The sequence below is a fragment of the Alnus glutinosa genome, chromosome 5, assembly GCF_958979055.1.
Source record: "Alnus glutinosa chromosome 5, dhAlnGlut1.1, whole genome shotgun sequence".
In the NCBI taxonomy this organism is placed as follows: domain Eukaryota; kingdom Viridiplantae; phylum Streptophyta; class Magnoliopsida; order Fagales; family Betulaceae; genus Alnus; species Alnus glutinosa.
In genome coordinates, this window is record NC_084890.1 from 5,638,906 (window position 1) to 5,646,547 (window position 7,642).

A 7,642-nucleotide genomic window follows, 5' to 3' on the forward strand; every position below is an offset into this window, starting at 1 on the left:
CATGCTCAAGGTCCTCCTCGGCCAACTCAGTCTTACAACCAGGGTCACATGCAGCCAAGTCCCACCTTCTCTCCTAGACCACAATCTCAGGGCCTCCTTCCAACACCAGGCAACCTTTTCAACAACAGTACACGAGTTCCCTGGGAGATATATGGAAAATACAGCCACCTTGCCATTGATTGCTATCACAGGATGGACTATGCTTTCCAAGGAAGAAATCCTCCTGCTTAGCTTGCTGCCATGGTTGCTCACACCAATGCTGCATATGAAGAACCACAGTGGCTTGCAGACAGTGGAGCAAATGCTCACATCACCAACTCTTTGGAGAACTTACATATGCAGTGATGTGTTTTAAAATAGTACTCGCAAGTGCACGAATCATTTTGCAATATAGTGTTATGCAAGTGCGAGGTCGATCCCACAGGGAATTGTGTTGCGAAAATTAATCTCTATTCAAACTAATCCTACTTTAACCTAGTTCCAAATTTAGGAGTTTTTGATAAAAGAAAACATAAACAAAAATAATGAAAATAAAGGGGTCTAGGGTTTCGGAATCCACACTCACCAAATCACAAGAACATAATCTCATGCTCATCACACATATTTTGAGGTTGTCACATTCAAATCTTAGGTATGCTCTACATTGCTTCAAAAATCATTTGAAACATTCAATGATTCCGTTCATAGCACAAATCACAAAGAGTACCAATTGAAATCAAAACATCCAATGTATCATTCAATCATAATGGATATCATCATTCAAACCGATAAAACAATGTATTAGTCGAACGACGCACAATGAATATCCAATGTTTTGATAGATCAAACACCAAGCAATCAATTTTAATGAGACTTATTCCACATCATCACTTGTATCCGGAAACCACAAGAGATATCAAAACATCATCTCATAAAAATCGAAGTAGAACAATGAGAAATCAAACCCATAAACTCAAATAGCATGAACAAGCAAGAAACTCGGTTTCTCTTCAATGGTGAGGTTTCATCCTCAACCCCAAACGAAAATATTAGCTACACATGATAAAATAACTACAACTTAAAACATTAAATTAAAAGCATAAAAATCAAAGAGTTGCAAAAGGAAAGAAATAAGCTACAAGAAGAAGAGAAGCAAGAAGTTATGTACAAAGAGGCTCATGCCTCTTCTCTCCTTCTCTTGATTTTCAGCCTTGGTCTCCTTTTATAGCCAAGTGGTTTGTGTGGAATGGGTGAGTGGGTGTATGAGTGGAGAGATGAGTGGTGAGTGTTTTATGGAATGAGTGGTGAGTGTTTTATGGAATGAGTGGTGAGTGTTTTATGGAATGATGTTGAGTGGAAAAAAAAGTGATTAAGTGGCTGAGAATGTGGAGAAAAACGTGTATTGGCTCTAGCTTTGGGGAGACAAGGGATGAAGCAAAAGAAAAATAATAAGAGAGATGGTTCCGGATTTTCGGGATGATCCGACGACTGATATTCAAACAGCCATATCTTTTTCCACGCATCTCCAAATTGGCTGAAAATTGTTGCGTTGGAAAGCTGACATCTTGAACTTCAATTTAGACCTAAGAAACTCCCAAAACGGATATCTTTTGGTCCTGTTATGATCAGTCTAAATGTACTGGTCTGCTGCATCCGAATTTCCTTGTATTTTGCTTGAATTGTATCATTTCTCTCTTATTGTCCTACAAAATATAAAAACACTAAAACTAACCAAAGCATTAGAAAATAACAAAGCTAAAGGTTTAACTAATGTAAATTAAGGGGTCCAAATACACAATATTTGGTACTCATCATGCAGCAGCCCTTCCAGCATACTGAGGAAGTAGCCGTGGGCAATGGGACTGGTCTTGCTATAGAAAACACTGGTTCTTCTCTCCTTCACACTTCTAATTCATCTTTTAATCTTAAAAATATCTTGCACTGTCCTCAAGCTTCTGCCAACCTTCTTTCAATTCAAAAATTTTGTCTAGATAGTTGTTGTTATTTTATATTGACCTCATCTCATTACTTTGTTAAGAACTTGAAGACACACGCCCTACTCCTGGAGGGGAAGAGTGAGCATGGCCTATATCCTATTCGGTTTTGAGGGAAGCTTCACAAGACCTCCAAGACCTTTACTGCTTTGTTAGGAATAAGGACCACATCTCTAATGTGGCATTTTAGACTAAGACATCCATCTCTAGATATAGTTAATCGAGTTGTTAAGGATAAACACCTACCAGTTTCTGTTTTTTATTTCAATAATACATCTGCTTGTAATTCATGCCAATCAGGCAAAAGTAAAAGGCAGCCTTTCAATAATTCTACTCGGGTTTCTCTTCAACCTTTGGATTTGATTCATTTGGATGTTTGGACATCTCCCATTACCTCTATCAGTGGATGCAAATACCATGTTATCTTTATTGATGATTTCTCTAGATTTACTTGGATCTATCCTCTTTATAACAAATCTGAAGTCTTTGACAGCTTTGTGAAATTTAAGCTCCTTGTTGAAAATCAATTCTCCTCCAAAATCAAACAACTCCAATCGGATGGAGGAGGAGAATATATGTCTAATCATTTTCAATCTTTCTTAACAAAAGATGGGATAATTCACAGAAAATCTTGTCCATACACATCTCAACAAAATGGCCTTGCTAAAAGAAAATTGAGACACATTCTAGAGACAGGCCTAACTCTTTTAGCTCACTGTCATTTGTCAAATCGTTATTGGGTTGATGCCTTCATCATTGCTATGCATATCATCAATAGGCTGCCTACCCCTACCTTGTAGCACTTGTCTCCATTTTTTAAGCTTTACAACCGTGGGCCAAATTATCAGGAACTTCGTGTCTTCAGGTGTCTTTGTTACCCTCTTCTTAGACCTTATGGGCTGCATAAACTTGAATATCGATCTAAACCATGTATCTTCCTTGGTTACCATCATGCTGGTTATAAATGTTTGGATCCTGTTACTAACAAAGTATATTTGTCTAGGCATGTTGTCTTCAATGAAGCTTCCTTCCCTGTCAAGGACCAAGCTGTCTCTCTTCTCCCCTCCAAGGTAAGTGCACAAGGTGATGTCCCTTTTATCCTTCCTGTTCAGTTTTCTCCCCTTCACTTACCACACACCTCTACTTCTCATCCCCCTAATCCACCTTCTGCCTCACCAAGGTTGTAATATCCAATAAATTATTTAATGAGTTTATTAGAAAGTAAATTAATGTAAGCCCATTTAGTGTGGTAAAATCACACTCGAGGATTTAATTTAGAAAAGAGAAGAGAAAATGGTAGAATATTATTAATGGGTTTTTAGGATTAAATAAAAATAAGCCTAATTAGTGTGGTAAAATAAACAAAGTGTTTATTTTATCCTATGGGCTTGTAAATGATAGGCCAAGAAAAGAGAGAAAAATAATAATAAGATAATGTCTTTTAGATCCAAACCATGAGTTACCATTATAGCCCATTTCACAATATTATACTTAGTTAAGCTAGAGGGCATTTTTGTAATGTTGCACATCTCTTTATCCTTTCTCCTTGACTCATGTGGACCACCCAAATCGCCTCCTCTCTCATACACGTCCAGCAGCCCCTCTCCTTTCTTCTCTTTTCCTTTTCCTTCTCTTTTCTTCCATCTCCCTTCTCTGTTCTCAGTAGCCGCACCGCAACCCCTCCATTTCCTCTTCTCTTTGGCTCACACGCATCATCCTTCTTCTTTTCTTCTTCCTTTCTCTCCAATTTCAGACACAGTGATAGAGGCCGTGAGAGATCGAGAGAGAGAGCTACCGAGAGGATGAGACACTGAGATCGTGAGAGATGCAGGGACCTACGGACTGGAGGGAAGAAAACTGAGGTTTTGGTCCATGGGGGTTCGGTATTTGGGAATAAAACGGTAAATCCCTAACCTTTCTTGGTACTTTCTTGTTACCCATTGTTTATAGAGCATAGAAATCATGTGAATGGTAATGGGTTCCGGTTTTAGAGAGACTATTGTTGATATTTCATCATACCCATTAGATTTATAGCTTGAAATCACATTAATTCATGGGGTTTCTAGTTGAGTCCGAATTTAGGGTTTTGTTTGGGAATTTTGGGGCTTTTATGTATAGTGAATTCCTTTACATTATTTTAGCCATGAGTTGTTGAATTAAAGGATAAAGACTCCAATTTTGTTAGTCGTTGAAGTATGGGCATAAACCTTAAATTTGATGGATTGTTATTTTGGTTGGTTTATGCTTACTAGTTAGAGATTGAGTTTTAGTTGATTGAGTTAGTTCAATTGGTGTAATTCATTGGTTGGATTCCCTTTTTGCTTGAGATTGTTATAGCCAAAAGTGAGTGATGATCAATGGTTGGATTTCTTGTTATGCTTGTATGGGTATGTGGATTATAAAATTGTTGTTGGCTTAGATTATATTTTTGAGTTTAGATTTAGTGTAGGAGTTGATTTTGATATCTAAAGATGAATTGTTAATGGCTAGGTTGATTTGTTAGAATTGTGGGAATTTAAATGGTTTATGTTATGATTCTTTGATGATGCTTTCTTAAGGTTTGTTGATGGGATTGGTTGTGAATGAGTGGTTGTTATGGAGTAATTTGGATGGGCTGATTTGGAGGGATTTTGATGGGTGTTTTAAATGGAATCCAAATCTGATTTTGGGTTAGTAATTTGATAATGTTGGTTAGTTGTGTGGAGGTTTTAAGAGGAAAAATATACCATTTCTATTATGTAAATTAATTGAGTTCAATGGTATATGAGATTTTATTTTTATGAGATGGATTTGGTGATTTCTTGTAGTGGTTGACTATGTGTAGTTTTGGTTGAGATGATTTTATTTGGGTTTGCGTATAAAGTCAATAGAGCATGTAGTTTTTGGGGAATGTATGTGTCTATGTAGTTTTGATAGAAAATTTATGTATATGTCTCAAGCTTTAATAAATAAATTGGCAAAGTGTAATAAAAGAATGGATATTCCAAAATGTGAGTATAAGTTAGTTCAATAAGAGTTATTAGATTAATATGTTATATAAGATTAATGCCCTATTATTTAAACTACTTAGATGGTTAGTAGTTAAAAGAGATTAAGTACTAAGTATGTTAGTATTTATAAATCTAAAGCCTAAGGATAATATTAAAGGGGACAACAATTCTAATAAGAATGTCAAAGAGTTATAGATTACCCAAATAACCCTAAGTTGGTAAATATAAGTTAGTAAGCTTATAGAAACACCTAAATGTAATATGAAACCATTATGTAGCAACGTAGTAGCTAATTCACATATACATGCACACATAATATTTGTGTCATCGAATTAGGTTAAGCGTTGTATATATATATAGGTTAAAAAAATATTATTAACTTAGTAAATAAGCAACATGCTATAAAAATGGTTAACATAGATGATGAGGTGCAACAATAATAAATAAGCTAGTAAAGAGAGTAAAAACATTTTTATGTTAATAAACAAGAAACAATAGGAACCAAGAACCAATGGTAAATCTAATAATAGCTTAAGATATCTAGATAGCTTTAGAAGCGAGTGACGCGACGTGTGAGCAAGCGGGTAGTCTGTGCATCATAGAGTATAGAGTTTAATATCATAGTCTGACATCATAAGTGTTTGTAGGATCGTGTCATAATTGGAGAGTTCAATGGGTTCTCTAATGTAGAGTTCGAGTCGTGATTTCAATGCAGCCAAGGTGAGTATTCTACTCACTGAGAAAAGATATTTTCGTATTTTATAGAAATGCAAATGATAGATAATTTTCTACTAAACCAACGATATGTTAACATGTATGCTTTGAATGTTTTAAGTAGTTTCAATTACATTGAAATGTCAATGATGTTATGAAATGATGCATAAATGAAATGTTTGAATCGATTTAAAGTGTCTGAATATGTACTGCAATTATGCAAAGAAAAATAAAGAAAACTTCATGTTGATTGGTTCATTGTATTTGAAGAGAGCATGATTTGTAAAGAATAGGAGTATAGAGTTTGAGTTGTAAAGCATAATGCACGAACACATAATAAAGAAGAGAGCGTGAGGCTCATTATAAAGAAGAGAGCGTGAGGCTCATAATAATGAAGAGAGCGTGAGGCTCATAATAAAGAAGAGAGCGTGAGGCTCATAATAATGAAGAGAGTGTGAGGCTCATAATGAACAAAAAGACTATCATGAGCATGCATAGCATCGTTTAAATTGTGTAATGTTTTCATGATAAGTATATTGTAGTTTTGCTAGACGTATTAGTATGCATAAGAGTCTTGATAGAAAAAGAACTTATGTATATTGGTATCAGATTGTGTGATTTTTATGAAAGTATATTGTAGTTTTGCTAGACGTATTAGTATGCATAAAAGTCTTGATAGAAAAAGAACTTATGTATATTGGTATCGGATGGTTGCATGATTTAAATGCCATTGTGTTCTATAACGAATCTTTCATGTATAATACTAGCTGCCCAGTGTATTTAAATGTTTTCTATTAGTCGATGTTTGCTATATCAGCTATGGGGTTTTTCAAACAAAATTTTATAAAATTGGTAGCTGTTATAGTGTACGCACGACTAAAAATGAAAAGTTGGTTCTTTGCGAAAACTCAGTGAATAGTATACCTCTGAGGTCTTAGTGTAATTATTTATGCTAAGGCGGTGAGCTCATAATTCCACCTATACGGATGTGGCAAACCCCCACAACTGTATAGATGATGTTTCTTTGGCTGCAGGTATTCCAGTCGTAGTATATGGTGTTGTAGAAGTATACTGAGGATATTATGACTGAAGCTCAACGCGACGGTTTTAATGTGTTAGACCGCGGGATGTCTATTCCTTTAGGTATTTTGATTATGGCTTGTGACGCTCGTGCCACATGATCTTTGTTAAGCCATTCATGTTATGTATTTAATTCGAGGAAAGATTTAATCATATAGTTATTTAATGGCTCTTTGTTGTAATTATTTGTGATAGGTGTATAAGATGTGACTTCCGCAATTAGGTTATGTTTTTTGCTGCATAGTTGATAGATGTTATACTCTGATTTGCCAGGTACATATTAGGGGGTATGTACATATGTTGGCTTTGCGACATATCGTCGTGCCACTGTGAAGATCCGTTTATATTTTAAGGGATTAATGATTATGTGGATGTTTTGTATAAAATAAAAAAATAATAATAATAAAAAAAAACGGGTCGTCACAGCTAATGGTATCAGAGCAGTTTGTCCTAGGGTTTGTTAGAAAAGCGGAACTCTAGGTTTGTGTTAGAGTCTTGGGATAATAAAAGAGCCTTAGGAATTTAAAAGCTTTGACAAAGACAAAAAAGATTTAAATTAAGTTCCTTGTATGCATTGCATAATTATTGTAATGCATATGTTCGGATCTGTGTTGTTTACGTAGCATAACTCTGTGTAGACAAGCTATGCCACTTGGACAATCACATTTTTGTTGTTGTTCGGAAGTGTTGTATGCATCTCGATAAATTCGAGTGCGACACATTCCTTTGTCTCGTCCATGTATGTGGAGTCATGTAGGAAGGGTACAAACCCTTAGGATGAAACATGTGTGGCCACTCTTGTGGTGACGCTATAATGGGCAGGCCCAAGTTTTGAGTCACTTAGGCTTTTAGAAGAACCTAACAAGAATGTGTTAGGCTATAGGC

General features: G+C 35.6%; 1 long non-coding RNA gene across 1 annotated transcript; it reads left to right on the forward strand.

Moving 5' to 3' along the window:
* Positions 1–3,541: 3,541 nt before the first annotated feature.
* Positions 3,542–6,984, forward strand: LOC133868059 (uncharacterized). The gene is made up of 3 exons (XR_009900278.1): positions 3,542–3,874; positions 5,611–5,683; positions 6,691–6,984. It is a non-coding gene; the product is annotated as an uncharacterized LOC133868059 (long non-coding RNA).
* The last annotated feature ends 658 nt before the right edge of the window (positions 6,985–7,642 follow it).